General features: G+C 40.8%; 1 protein-coding gene across 8 annotated transcripts in view; it reads left to right on the forward strand.

The window, feature by feature from the left end:
• Positions 1-15,372, forward strand: part of TBC1D8 (TBC1 domain family member 8) — a 74,576-nt gene that overhangs the window by 844 nt on the left and 58,360 nt on the right. The gene's annotated exons all lie outside the window — the stretch shown is intronic.

The raw sequence follows: 15,372 nt of genomic DNA on the forward strand, positions 1-15,372 counted from the left end.
GCGGCGGGCGGCGGCCCCGGGCTCAGGAATCAGCTGGTTCCGGTCGGGGCCGCAGGGACCTGCCCGCCAGGGGGGCAGCGGAGCGGCAGCTGCTGCCCGGGGGAGTCCGGAGCAGGCTCTTTGTTCCGTGCCCGGCGGGCTCTGAGGGAGGCTGGTGCTGGGTTTAGCGCGGAGACAGGGCCGCCCCCTCTAGCCGGCCGGGGGGTGCCTGTGGCTGCGGAGCGGGGCACTGCCGGGGGGTCCAGCTGCGGCGGGTTCTAGTCGCCGGGGGCCCCGGGGCCTGCCTGCAGCCACGGGGGTGGCCCCTCCCAGAGTCACTGGTGCTGGGGTGGTTTGTTCTGACAGCTGGATAAGTTACTTGGCAAGATGCTCCTTCCGGGCTCCTGGAAAATCCTTCCCTTTAAGGTGAGAAAAAGATGTTGAGGTTTGTTTTGGGCAAGGCACTGAAAAACCGCGGGCTGTTTGTTCAGCTGCAGTCGGAAGGCAAACAGAATCCTATTGTCCCCCTGCTTCAGTACAAAACAAAAGCGTGTCCCGCTTCATAAAGTACTTGTTAAACTCCCTAAGAAATAATGCGTGCAGTTCTGGGCACCCTGCTGTAAGAATTTGAGTTATTGCCTTGTAGGGAGTGTTGCCTTTGTCTCCCATGAATGTTGGCAATTTAAATAATCCAGATGAGAAGGAGAGGGAAAGGAATTGGTCTTTGACTCTTTCTCAGTGATCTTCTGAAAGGTAACCAAAAATACTAAGTTAGTGCATAGACTCCATCCTAATGGACAGTGCAGAAAAACAGAAGTTTTCAGAATAGGTGGATTAACCTGGAATGAAAGGAGAGAGATACTAGTGAGAAGAGTGAGCCAAAAAAAAAAAAGTTCCGTACTGTTCTTATACAAGTGTTGAGTGAAAAACACACACAATTTATAGTGGTTTAAATTTCCTTTGTGCATGTGTTGCAATATATTAAGTGCCGATTATCCATATTTCCTTTTTTTAAATAAAGGATTGATTCTTCAGAGTTCTTTGACTCTGACCAACTCTCTTGAAACTTGATAAGTTCAACATCAACTGTACTAGTGTAACTACCCCGGTTAGGATTGAAACAAAAGGGGTATATTAGCATTTGTCTTAAAATTTCACTTCTTTGAGCTAGCACAAATGCAGCTTTAGTACACACTGCCTGCAAGCATTTTAGTGACTATGTTGTCCAATTCTGCTTTAAGCAGGTCTAGCCTTTATGGTGGTTAATGTGCTGGTGGCCTATCTGCTGCTTCATATACACACGAAAAGCAGCAGTGATAATACAGATGGCTGCAGAAGAGCAATTGCCCAGAGCTGTCCTTTGGGATTTCTAAAAATGAAAGGGGCAGAGCCGCTCAAGACTGATTCTAGCTTCTTTGCACAAAGAAATCACCAAAAACCTTGCAGTCAGTAATATCAAAGATAGATCTGAGGAAAATCACCATGAGTGATCTCTTTCTACATCTGTGGCTAGGACATGATTAACTAATGAAACAAGTGGAGCATCACATATTCAGGACTAAAATTGATTGAGTAGGGCCAAGAAAATGATTTGGTGGCAGTTATCTGCATATACTTTCTTAGTGTTCATAGGATTTCTGTCATCCTATCAAATATACATGGTGAAAAATTAGATTTAGTAGTGCATTTGCAACTTCATATTTCCATTAAATAGCTTCCAACCTACATTTGCATTTTTACTTCATTTAACTGTACAAAATGTTTATTTTTAGCTCCTTAGTTGTGCATGGTACTTTTAGAAGAAAATATGAAGACAATGGATCATATTCTGCCCTAAGTTACAACTGTGTAAATCTGGAGTAAATTCACTGGGATCAATGAGTTATACCAGGTTAACTGTAGAGTAACTGAACAGAATTTGGTCCAAAGTCCTTGCTCTGAGACGTTTACAATCCAGATTGGACCAAAACATAAAGAATATGATGATACATCATGTCGGGGATGGAGAAAGACAGCAGCAAGCAAAAAGATGAAGGAATGCTGCTCTTCAATGAGTCTGACTTCTGCAGAGAGAAGATTGTATTCTATATCTTATTTTTTTTTAATTCAAATTTCTTATGATGGATTGTAATTTAAAAAAAGTTGAGCTCTTTACATCTCACAATCTTTTTTTGGTCCATAATAGACACTTTTAAAGGCTACTATGTTTATTTGATATACCAAAGGTAGAATTGTTCTATGATTCTTGTCAGTATGTGGCATTGTCTTCTATCATCTCCATTTTATTTGGAGTCGGTGTCTGTCCTGGCTGTGTAGGCATTCACTGTTTGTCACCACGAATGCTTAATTCTGATTCAGTAGACCAAGATGTCATGTTACAATTGTGTACTTTTCATGAAACCCTGGCCCAGCTGAAGTCAAGGGGATGGGATCAAGATTTAACCCCTAGGGTTTATATTATTATTTCCCCTTCCTCTTTGTGTGGAACACATAGCCCACTCTTCATTCCTTGATTGCTGGGATGAGAGAGATTAATTTCTAGATCTAAAAATAGCTTCTTCAGCTGTTAGTTTTAGGTCCAGGTGGATCATGTGGCTGAAATCACAAATGTGAAGTCTCTACTCCTGAGCTTTCCATGGCAGACATCTGCAAGTTTAAAATAAAAAATTGATGTTTGTTGTCTAGCTAAGTTCCTGGTGCATCCTGTTGACTGAATGCAGAAGCTAAATCTGCAGTGCATACAGTCTTTTTATGTAAGGTTAGCATAAATCTGTTTTGGCTGATTAACTGAAAACACGCTTTCTCTTTCTATCCTCTTAATTTCCCCCATCTTAAGAAAATTAGACACATTTCTTTAATCGGCTTTTGTTTGTATTGTAGAAGAGCCTAGAGCAGGGGTGGCCAACCTGTGGCTTCGGAGCCACATGCGGCTCTTCAGAAGTTAATATGCGGGTCCTTGTATAGGCACCGACTCCAGGGCTGGAGCTACAGGCGCCAACTTTCCAATGTGCCCGGGGGTTGCTCACTGCTCAACCCCTGGCTCTGCCACAGGCTCTGCCCCCGCCCCACCCCTCCCCTGAGCCTGCCGTGCCCTCACTCCTCCCCCTCCCCGCTGGAGCCTCCTGCATGCCAGGAAACAGCTGATCGGGAGGTGCCGGGAGGGAGCGGGAGGCGCTGATTGGCAGGGCTGCCGGTGGGTGGGAGGTGCTGGGAGCGGGGTGGGGGAGCTGATGCGGGGGGGTTGCTGACTTATTACTGTGGCTCTTTGGCAATGTACATTGGTAAATTCTGGCTCCTTCTCAGGCTCAGGTTGGCCACCCTGGCCTAGAGGTTAGGTGCATCTTACAAATGGAAAACAATTAATAGAAAAAAATTAAGTGCACTTTATGTTGAACATAAATGAAATGTTACAATTCTCTTTTACTTGGAACAGTCAAAAATGAGAACGATGGTGGGAAACAAAGTGAAACAAAATAGTTAAAACTAGTGTGAAACTTTCAGTGTAAATATTTAAAACAAGTTAGTTCAGTGATGGGAGAAATGGCTTGAAATTTCTAGGACTTTTAAATAGACTCTAAAAATAGATTAAAGAAATGTCACCCACATGGGACGAGATTATACTACTTATTTTTTAGAGCAGATGTCTCTGAGTCAGGAGTTCTGGGTTTTGTTTCTGGCTCCATCAATAACTTAGTGAAAAATGAGTGTTTACCTCGCAAGGCTCTATAGGCAGTATGCATTTTTATTCAATCTTTCATCTGGAAGCAAAGTACTATTATTAGCAGAGCCATCTTTGACTTTAAAATTATACAGCAGTTCACAGCCCTAACTTTGATAAATCATGGAGGTTGTTTTTCTTTTTCTTTTGGTTTGTTTTTTAAAGGCGGCATCAGATGTCGCTTAATACATTTTAGTGTGCACAAAGGCATGTAAGCCACCATGATAGTATATGGTGTTTTCACTGCTCCTGTGTGTGAACAACTGTTTTGGGGTCCATTCTTTATTTACTCTTCTTTCCAAACCATTTCTCTCTTCTTTCCAGGTTAATCTATCCAGAAAGTACAAATAAACCTAACACAGACAGCACAGCAGAAGAAAATATTTTGTTTAGATATATTCTTATTTCATTCCCAAATAATTGAACTATAGGGTAGTCATATGAAAGTACTAGTCTTTAATGTCTGTTTCTGTCATCAGGGTAGTGTATTTGCATTGAACTTTGAACAGGTGTGTACATATGAGATACATATAACCTGTACAGTCACTTAATCTGCATACTAGCAAAGTTCACTGATACAAGTTGGGTTTGCAGATGATGTGGAAAACTGGCCCACTTTCATACAAGAGAAGGTGAGGGGAGATCTCTTAATCTGTTGATCACCCACTTTGTGTAGACTCGCAAGGGACCTGACACAGCAAAGCGCTTAACCAAATGCTTAACCCTGAACATGTGAGTAGTTCCCTTGACTTCATTGGGACTACTCACATGCTTAAGTGCTTTGCTGGATCAGGGACATAGGCAGGAAATCTGAAATGTGTTTTAGAAAGCATGTCTTTCAGGATGAAATTATCCACAAATTAACTTTTATCAAGATGTAATTCAGTAGCACTGGCTGATTCTGGGGTTCTATATACGTATAACTGAAGAAATCCTTTTGTAGTAGATCACTTACATTGTTGCTCTGGAAAAGGTGGGAGCTGGTTGAACTTGAACTTAATAACTAAGATATGTGTGGTATCTTTCTGTAGTCTCTGTAAAGAATCTATGGTCTCCTTAGGTCAGGGGTAGGCAAACTATGGCCTGGGGGTCGCATTGGGCCTGTGAGACCTTTTACTCCGGCCCTGGAGCTGCTGCCAGAGAGTGGGACTGGGGGCTTGCCCCACTCCGCACATGCCGTGGCTCCCGGAAGCAGCAGCGTGTCCCTCCTCTGGCTCCTATGCATAGGGGCAGCCAGGGGTCTCCACACGCTGCCCCCGCCCCAAGTGCCACTCTCTTACCACTTCAAAAGTTATTTCTCCTCCCTTGGTATCCTGCTGTTAATTGATTTATCTCTTTAGACTGACCTAACACTTGGTAAAGCAACCCACATCCTTTCATGTTTTATACCTGTTCCTGTATCTTTTACTTCAGGCATCCGATGAAGTGGGTTCTAGTCCATGAAATCTTATGCCCAAATAAATTTGTTAGTCTCTAAGGTGTCACAAGGACTCCTCATTTTTTTCAGCTAGGAGAGAAGCTCATAGAGAGTTGCATCCCAGTGTAGGAGGAAGCAGACTATACACTGATGAAATTTTTCAGTTATAAATGGTTTTACTGGGTAAAAAATCATGGAGGATTGTGCGAAGCTGCAAAAGAATGGAAATGCATTAGGGAATTTGGCAGTATCATTGACAGTGACATTTAATTCTAAGTGTGATGCAACACTGGTAAAAATAATCAGTATTTCTTATATACTGATAGTCTCTGAATCTGTATGTTCCTTTAGGAAAGTAAACTTAGGGCAGGTCTACACTTAAAACCCTGCATCAGCGCGGCACAGCTGCGCTGCTGTAGCACTTAAGTGAGGATGCTCCTATGCTGATGGGGAAGTTTCTCCTGTCACCTAGTTAATTCACCTTCCTGAGAGGCAGTAGCTATGTCAACGGGAAAAGCTCTCCTGTTGATGAAGTGCTGTCTACAACAGGGGTCTCAAACTCAATTTACCTTAGGGCCAGTGCCAGTCCTCAAATTCTCCCAGCGGGCCAATAATGTCACTGAAGAGGGTGTTCAGAAAAGAAAATGTTTATATTTTTTTATTTCGAATTTCTTAGAAATAATCAAACTGTCATACAACTTTATACAATTCTTTGCCTGCCAGAGAGTTTTTTGTGTTTGCCAGACACCTGGCAACGCTTCAGTTCTGTCAGTTTGTTGATATTTGGCCTCAGTGACTAAGCAGTTGAAAACTTCAGGATTGCAGCAAGGTGGGCATCAGATAGTTGTGTTCAGTATTTTGATTTATTTATATTCATTGTGGGGAAAAAGTGACGCTACCTCCATGGCTGATTCTGCCTGGGAACTAATGATGTTGCCTCCATGGCTGACTCGCCGTGTATCTCTGTCTCTCTCCCTCAGCCAGTGGGAGCTGCAGGGGGCGGTGCCTGCCACAGACATTGCCGGCAGCATGCTTGTATGCGCCTCTCCTCTGCGGGCAGCAGGGGGAGGTTCTCGGGCCGCATATGGCCTGCGGGCCGGGACTTTGAGACCTCTGGTCTACAAGGTGGGCTAGGTAAGTATAACTGTGTCGCTTAGGGTTGTGGATTTTTCACACCCTTGAGCAACGTAGTTACACCGATATAGGCCTGTAGTACAGACCTGGCCTCAGAAGCTGTAGAAAATAGGTTTTGATCAATTCATAGCATTTGTTAAAGTGAATAAGATATTACGGTGCATTTAAAAAAAATGCCATCCTGCAAAGCAGCTGTTCTCAAATTGTGACCCACAGAGCACCTGCTGGTATTGCAGAGAGAGCTGGCTGGTCACAGGGTGCTGCCTCCCTTCTTTATTTCCAGTTGCCAAATTATTTACTGCATTTTGATTTAAAATAAAAAAGTGTCCATGCTAGAGTCTAGATTCCTTTTCGAGAAACAAAAAATATAATATAAGCAAAACTAAAGCCAGCAGCTGCTGTGCATCTTCAAGCCAAAAATAATCAACTATGATAAAGTCCAGTCCAAACAGTATCCCCATCCCTCGCAAACATTGGCTCTTACCATGCCTGTTCCTCTCCCTGGGCAAATAATGAGGCGTTTAGCATACTCCAAAATTCAAGCTATTTCAGACCAAGGGAATGAGTAGGCCGCAAAGTTGAGGTCCCGTCCTGGAAAACATCATTCTGCTAACAGCTTCTTATGCTGAGGGACTCCACATTAAATGTCCCCATTGATAGCAGCTGTTGCAGTATGGCTCAGGGAGAGGTCTCAAGAAGGGAGGTTCTAAGTCCGTTAGGGCTTCACAGGTCACAACCAAAGTCTTGGACTCAAATTGGGAATCGATGTGTGGATGAGACTATAGTGTTAATAGGAGGGATTTAAGTTTATTAGGAACTGGGGAACCTATTGGGAAAGGAGAAGCTTCTACAGGAAGGATGGGCTCCACTTATACCAAAATAGAACCAGATTGCTGGTGTATTTAATTAAAAAAGTCATGGGGGAGTTTTTAAACTAAGGGCTGGGGGAAAGCTGACAGGTGCAGAAGAGCATGTGGTTCAGACGGACACATGCCTAATGGGAGGATCTATTAACAGGGATTCTGTATATCCTAGTAAAGAGGATAGAAGTTGATAAAGTACCAGTAGAAGAGCCGAAGAGAAACAGTCAAATGAAAGAGTCCCATTCAGTTACATCACATGAAGGCAGACAACTAAATAAAATTGACAAATTTTATAAGTGCTTGTACACAAATGCAAGATATCTAAATATAAGAAGAGTAAAATTTCGTGCCTGGTATTAGATGAAGATGATATTGATATAATAGGTATCTCAGAAACTTAGGACGATTGTTGTTCAACATAGTCAACAAGATCTGGAAAAAAGGGATAAACCGTGAGGTTGCAAAGTTTGCTGATGATACACAATTATTCAAAATAGTTAAAACCAAAATTTACTGCAAAAAGTTACAGAGGGATCTCTCAAAACTGGATGACTGGTCAAGAAAAAGACAGATGAAATTCAGTGTTGATAAATACAAGATAATGCACATTGGAAAACGCAATCCCAACTATACAGGCAAAATGTTTAAATTAGGTGTTACCACTCAAGAAAGTGATCTTGGAGTCATGCAAATTTATCTGAAAACATCTGCTCAATATGCAGCAGCACTCAAAAAGGCTACCAGAATGTTAGCAACCATTAGTAAAGGGATAGATAATAAAGACAGAAAATATCATAATGCTACTATAGAAATCCATGGTACGGCCACATCTTGAATACTGTGTGTAGTTCTAGTCTCCCCATCTCAAACAAGATATATTAGAAGTGGAAAAAGTACAAAGAAGGACCACAAAAATTATTAGGGGTATGGAATAGCTTCCATAGAACAGGTGTTACAGTTATCATCACTACTCCCCCTCATAGGAGAAAACGATTCTTTCTAACCAATAGGCTATTCAATAACTTAGGTCAAGTTTACCCTACAAACTTGCATCATATAACTACGTCGCTCAAGGGTGTGGATTTTTCACACCCCAGAGCGATGCAGTTACATCGACCTAACCCCTGATGTCGACTGAGCTGTGTCAATGGGAGGGCTTCTTCCATCGCCATAGCTACTGCCTCTCGTGGAGGTGGATTAACTCTGCCGCTGGGAGAAGCTCTCCTGTTGGCGTAGTAGCATCTTAACTGAAGTGCTACAGCAGTGCAGCTACAGTTCTTTAAGTGGAGACCTGCCTTTAGGCTTTAATCAAAAATGTTTTTGTAGCCTTGTCCACAGCTGGAAATCAGAGATCATATTTCTCTCCCTCCCTCTTATATTGTTCTTTAACTGTAACATCTTAAAAGGTCTCTCTTAAAAACATGTTTTTCTTAAATTTTCCCCGAAGAAGGTGACGTCTCCACAAGTGAATTTGGGCTGCAAATAACTTAAAGCATGGAATCACATGCATAAATAACTCTCAATCCTCAACAAAGGCTGTAATATGAAGGCCCAGTTTCTCAGCTGGGCCAAACCAACAAACATTTTGTATTTTTGATGTGTGCATATGGCATTATCTATGTGCTCTGCCTGCTCTAATCTTATGAGCTCGCAGGTTACAAAGCAAAATGGAACCAGCAAACAGAGTGGAGGAGCAGCACGTTATGCATACACACACATACTACAGTGATGTGTGTTTTTAAATGCCTTGAAAGCCATGAATGCACCTGCAAATCAAAACAGAAGTTTCAGGTCTAATATTTAGCCTACCAGCATGGATTGTATCTGTTTAAAGTGTGAACATCAGCCCCTTTAACATTGAAAAGCACTAACTAGCTAAAATGAGATTGGAATAAATATAGAGGGAATGTGTTTTTGTTTCTGTTGTGTCGTAGTGGACACACTCTGCAGAACAACAAGATGGGTAATTTCTAAAGGATTTTTTGTGGTTACTAGAATTATGTAGTACTAGAGTGCTCCTAATAACTTTGTGGGGGCATTATATGGCACCAACAAAATGTGTGAGAGATTCTTTTTTGACAGTATTCAACAGAATTTATATTGTGGTGATTTAGGGGACTATCAAAAGGCAGCATATATGTCCCACATATTTATTAGGTACATTAATTTTAGGCTGGAAACAGTTTTTCTAGACTTGTAGTGTGACAGAGCCTTTAGCTCTGTGGACTTTAGAACCAACATGGATGGCAACCTTATCTTAGTATATCTTAGGCTGCAGTCATGTTGACTCCTGTTAAATAAATGTGACAACCCTCTGCAAGAAATATGTGGATAAAAGCATACTTGGAAAAATAGCCTGAGGAGAAGAGGGGGTCATGATAAATGTTTGTTCTTTCATAACACATTAGGAGAAGTACATTGTGGGTTTTTAGGAAGTGGGGAAGCATGTGCATACTTCTGCTCTTTCCTCCTTCCCCTTCCTATATCACGTCTCTCTCACTCTCCTACAGCACTCCTATGACAGCAGACCCCATGATCGTATCTTGAATTTCCAAGGATATTAGCATATGAAACAAATGGGTAGCTAAATCTCAGAGTAATATAAACCCACAGAAAACGTTGAAGAAAACTTGTGAAATAATACCATTAAAAGTAAAAACTTCGCTGGCTGGGACATGATAACTTCCAACTTCACAAAGAACATGATGCTGGACACTCAGTTTAAGAAGTAACACAAACAATTGTAATTTCACTTTTACATGGTGAAAAAGAAATTTAAGGCACTGACTTGTTGCCTAGGTGTTGAAGGGCCTGATCCTGCAAACACACATGAAAGTAGTCCCACTGACTTCAGTGGGATTACTCTTGTGTAATGTATTACACGTGCATAAACGTTTGCCACATCAGGCCCTTAGTAATGAAATCTAGCTTTGTGAGCTTTTTTCAAATGTGGTAAAACCAGCATCGTCACCAAGGAATTTTTTGTTTTGTTTTTTGTTACAGCAGGGTTAGTGTACTATTAATTTATCTTTCCCCCCCCTTTAAATAGCTTTCCTTGCTATCGGTATAAATTCTGTTGAGTTGAATTGAGAAAGCTAGTAAGAAATACACCACTGTGTGTGTGTCCTGTTGGCTTGAAACCTGCCCTATCTGTACCCTGTGCAATCTCGGTGAAATCAACATATGTTTGTATGAGATGTAAACTAAGATAGAATTTATCTGCTAGTCCTTAGCTGTCTGTGTAACAAAAATTTTCTTGATATTACAGAGCTATAAAGCAGAAGTTCCTCAGTGAAATGTGAGTGAAAGCAGGAATCTGTTAAACATCACTGCTGCATGACTAAAACATTTAGAACTGCTGCAAGCAAAATCAGAGTGTCATGTTGTACTGGTTCTAGGAAGAACTTGATGCCAATTTTGGTGCTAAGTTTTCCTTGTTTTGATGTTCCCTAGCTTGCTATACCAAACACCTGTTCACCAGAACAGAGTTCTTTGCCTATATTTAACCCACAAGGATGAGGGCCAGATACTGAGCTACATCAGAAATTAGCTCAGTGCAGATCAGCAGTAGGGGGATGCAAAGGTGTTTTAAGTTGCCTTTATGCTGCTAACTGTCCTGGAGTTGGACCAGCCTTAGACAGCTCCAGTTAGTTATGTCCAACTCTCTGTGAGCCCAATGGAATGTTCTGATAGCTGGAACACAGCAGTTGAACTTGGCAGTTTCCATCCATGTGCCTCACTTGTGCTAAGAGGTTCAGAAGGGTGGTGTAGAGCTGGTAAGAAAATAAGAATGGCCATACTGGGTCAGACCAATGGTCCATCCGGCCCAGTATCCTGTCTTCTGACACTGGCCGGTACCAGATGCTTCAGAGGGAATCAACAGAACAGGGCAGTTGTTATAGCTCTACCCTATCCAGGGATTCCCCTTTTGCAGGTTGAATCCTCAGGGAGAGGCCACTTAAGCTACCTGTAAAACAGAGCATAAGGGAACAATTGGGGTCTCTGAGTTGGAAGGTTTGGGTTTTCTTCCTGGCTCTGCTGAGTTCTTCTGTGATAACAGGAAAGTTGCTTAACCACTTTGCCCATCTGTAGCATACAGGTAGCTGCCAGCCTCACAGGGTATTGTAACTTTCTAATTTGCTGTTTTGCAAAGTGCATTGAGCTGTTCAGATGTTACTTCGCAACAAAAATACTCAGATATATTGTTTGAGGGAACTAGGGGTGAATAATACTTAATTCCATTCAGAAGTTATTTCATTGTCCATTTTTGTTTCTAAAAGTTTTAGATAAGACATAACTTCTGTATTTTCTTGGTGTGACTTTTTTTTTTCCCCCCATGGTTTACTTCTTGCCCAAAGTCTCATATCTGTCGTCTGGGATGTAGAGCAGAAAGTGTTTCTCACAACCATTAGCTGTCATCCTGAATTGGAACCTCACTCCATGTTGCAACAGATGGAAGCATCCTGTTTTAATTCAGTGTATTTATTACTCTTTTGTGTAAAAGCATTTTGTTTTTACCTGACCACTCGTTTTGCTCCCATATTCCTGTTTTGATTATGTTTATAAGCTTCTGGATGAGAGAGGATATGAGAGGCAGGGATGGCACATGGCACTAAAATGCTTAATGAGCTACTGAATATTGATATATTGGGGCAAAGTAATGTGCCAGGAGAGCTAGAATTTTACAGCAAGCTTGGGCCTCTCTTCTTGTAAACCCTTGAATCTAGAATCTGCTGCTAGACTAGTTAAAATGTTCAAAAGCGCCCGAGGGGTATGACGACACAGCAATCAGGAGGAGTAATTACAGCATGTGTAGGCATACCTGAGCTAACTGTAATCGAGCTAGCTGGATAGAAAGAGCAGTGTAGCTACAGCAGCCTGAGTTAGCTGCCCAGGTGTATATCCAGTGTCCTAGAGAGGATTGTACTGAGTGGCTAGTCAAGGGGCGCTGGAACAATGTGTATAGTGGGGGTGCTGACAGCCATTAAACCAAACTGTAAACCCTGTATATGATGGAAACTTTAAGCCAGGGGGTGCAGGAGCACCCCTAGATCCAGCACCTATGGGCTAGTCCATGCTGATGTGGTTACACTGCTATTTTTTAGGCCATGTCTACGCTTACCAGGATCAACGCTGCGGTGATCAATGCAGCAGGGGTCGATTTAGCAGGTCTAGTGAAGACTTGCTAAATCAACTGCAGAACGCTCTCCAGTACTCTGGTAAGGTAAGTTGACGGGAGAGCATCTCCCATTGACGCAGAGCGGTGTAGACACTGCAGTAAGTCGACCTGGGCTACGTCGACTCCAGTTACGTTATTCACATAGCTGGAGAAGTGTAACTTAGGTCAATTTACCGCGGTACTGCAGACAAGGCCTTAGTGAGCTAACTCAATCAAAACTAGCTTGGGTATGCCTACACTTGCTGCAATCCCACCTTCTAGTCGTAGTGTAGAAACACCCTAAGTGACTTTTTCAAAAGTGGCTTGAGCTTTTAGGCTCCTAGTCCTGTTGACTTTCAAAAAACTTTTAGGATCCTAACTGCCCAGGCCACTTTTGTAAATGGGGACATAAGCACTTTTGAAAACTTTACCTTAGTTTTACCTAAAGACTTGTTAGGTGCAGTGCCGATGGGCAGAGAGAGCCTTTTGTTCTGTAAAGGGGGATCTTTGGATCAGGTGCTACCTGACCTGTCTTAATTAATTACATCTTAGGCTACTTCCCCAAAATCTTGAATTGACAGATGGAAAGAATCAATATTTTTCACAAACCCAGATTTCAAAGTGTCTAACTTTGAGTCCAGCTTTAATTTTCTAACATCCAGTCTCTCAAAGTTTAGTGGAATTCTTCAAATATCATATGGATAATTCACACCAATTTAGAGAAATCTGCATTCCTGAGAGTTTGAATAAATACGTTTTAAATAGAAATCAGTGTTTTGCAGGTGGCTTTACTGTAATTGGTCCTTTTCTAGACTGTAGCTGTGAGTTGTGGTACTCAAAGTACAGGGTCATACATTGCAATTTGTGATATCATCTTCTCTTTGAGGTTTCAGGTAAATACAGATTAAGCTCAGATGGTGGATCATACTTCTGCAAGTTTATTTGATAACCAGAAAGGTATCACTTTAATTTTCTCCCCAGACAAAACAAAACAAACGGGTGCACAGCTGTGTTACACACACAGTTGGAATTAGCGTGAATAAGGAGGCCTAATCATACAGCTGTGTAGTGTGCTGCTTCCAGGCTGATTAGATTACACTATGATCTTGGTAAAGCAAAGACCCTGCCTGTCTGTCACAGGATCTGAAAATAGTGCTTCAGTCTCCTGCTAGCTTGTCCTTGGATTCATTTATTGATTGAACTGGTATGCATAAAATAATGTGAACTCTCTAAAATGGATTTCAGGGTAGAAACTTTTATTGTAATTCTGATTTAGTTGTACGTTCCATATAAGGTGTAACTTTACAGTGTTTGATTTGCACTATTTAGGTTGTGTTAAATGTGCATAAAGATAGACCTCTGAAATGTAACTAAACAAAAATTGTAGTTAAGATCCATGATCCACAGTAAGAGTGCAAATTTTGTTTTAGAGAGCTGTTTGTTTCCATAAGAATACAAGTTAAACACTTGCTTTGAAATCCCATGTCCAGGGAAAGTGTTTGTTATTGAGCACAAACTGATTTTAGAGCAGAAAAGCAATTTTCTTCCCTCTTCTTCCCCCAGCCTTGTCTGATGTCCACATTGGACTCGGAGCTTCCCCTTGCATTTCAACATTCTTTGTAATCGTGATAAAATCATGAAAAGACTTGTGATGTTCATGAGATGATCTGTTTCTGGACTCTGAAGTCTTACTAGAAAACCTGTGGCTGCAGCTTTCTGTAGTGCAGTAAAAAATCAAATGCATTTTATTCTCGGTGGCTTTATTTTTCCCTCCTGAAATGGTTTTGCATTGTTTGAAGCTGAAAAATTGAAATAGAGAGCTTGGTAGTACTATTGTTTAAAAGAATGCAATGAACTTGAAAATCATATTTACTTCTGAAATTTTTGTTCCATACATGGTATCAAGAAAGACCTATGATTACTAGAATAAAGTTAGTAAAACATGTTTTTCTTTTTTTTTTCTAGTTTGTTTTATTTGATAGGCTTGTATGGACAGTAAGATTTGCTTTTCCCTGTAAAAGTCAATCCGCTTCTTCATGGTTAAGAAGACCCTTAAACATCAACGGGGAGTGGTGTGTGTGTGTGTATCTGTATAATATGTAGGAAAAATAATTTAAAAAAATATAAGGACTGTTTTAAATGGTGCTCTATCAGAAACATAAAAAAAAAATCTAAAGAAAAAGTTGATTTTAAAATTCAAATTGTGTTCCTTTAGAAAGTTCTTTTGTTTGCATGCTTTTATTGGTTCATTCAGCAGGAAGCACTGTGCAGTTGTTGTATGTTACAAGTATTAAGCGGAGTTCAGAGTTTATATGATAGGAAAAAACACTTGGAAAGCAGCACCATTTGAATAATTTAAGTAGCTTTCGTCCCTTCTTTAATATTAAACTTTGTACTCAATCTTCACCAGGTTCGTGTACAAGTTTTGGCTAACTTGCATAGTTTTTGTAGCACTCACTGATTTAATTATTGAAAGATCTATTTTTGGAGCTTGTTCAGTTAAATTTCAACCTATGCCATTGCAGTAGCACCTCAAAAATAGACGTGCTAAAGTATAGTAATGAGGCTACCTCAGAAAGATTATTGTTATGCTTTTATGTCAAACGAGGAAATTGTTTTAGCCTGCACTAAATACTTAATATTTTTCTCTCTTGAAGAAAATAATCAAAATACAGGTGTGAAACGTGCATAAATTGCTTATTCTGCATCACTGGTGCACCTTTGTTTTACTGCCCTGGAATCAGCAGCAGATATGTGAGATCAGAAATCTAGACAACATTCTTACTTGTAAAACTAGAAAGCACCTTCCATCTTACCCAAATTGAAAATAGATTGGGGCCTAATCTAAATCCCACATAAGTGTATGAGAGTCTTTCCATAGACACAAATAGAAGTTCAGTCAGGCTCCTAATGTATGATATTAATTATGAAAATACAAAACTAACTGAAGAGGGAGACTTCAGATATATATTCCAGTGACTCATCATTGGAGTTTGTGAATGAACCTGGCTAAGATCTTTTTTTAAAATATAATATATTAAAAGGATTCATCTTAGTTTTGGCTTCTTAGTATTTTGTTTTTATAATATTTAAACTGTGGCTA

Source organism: Lepidochelys kempii, chromosome 1, assembly GCF_965140265.1.
Source record: "Lepidochelys kempii isolate rLepKem1 chromosome 1, rLepKem1.hap2, whole genome shotgun sequence".
NCBI classification, from domain to species: Eukaryota; Metazoa; Chordata; order Testudines; family Cheloniidae; genus Lepidochelys; species Lepidochelys kempii.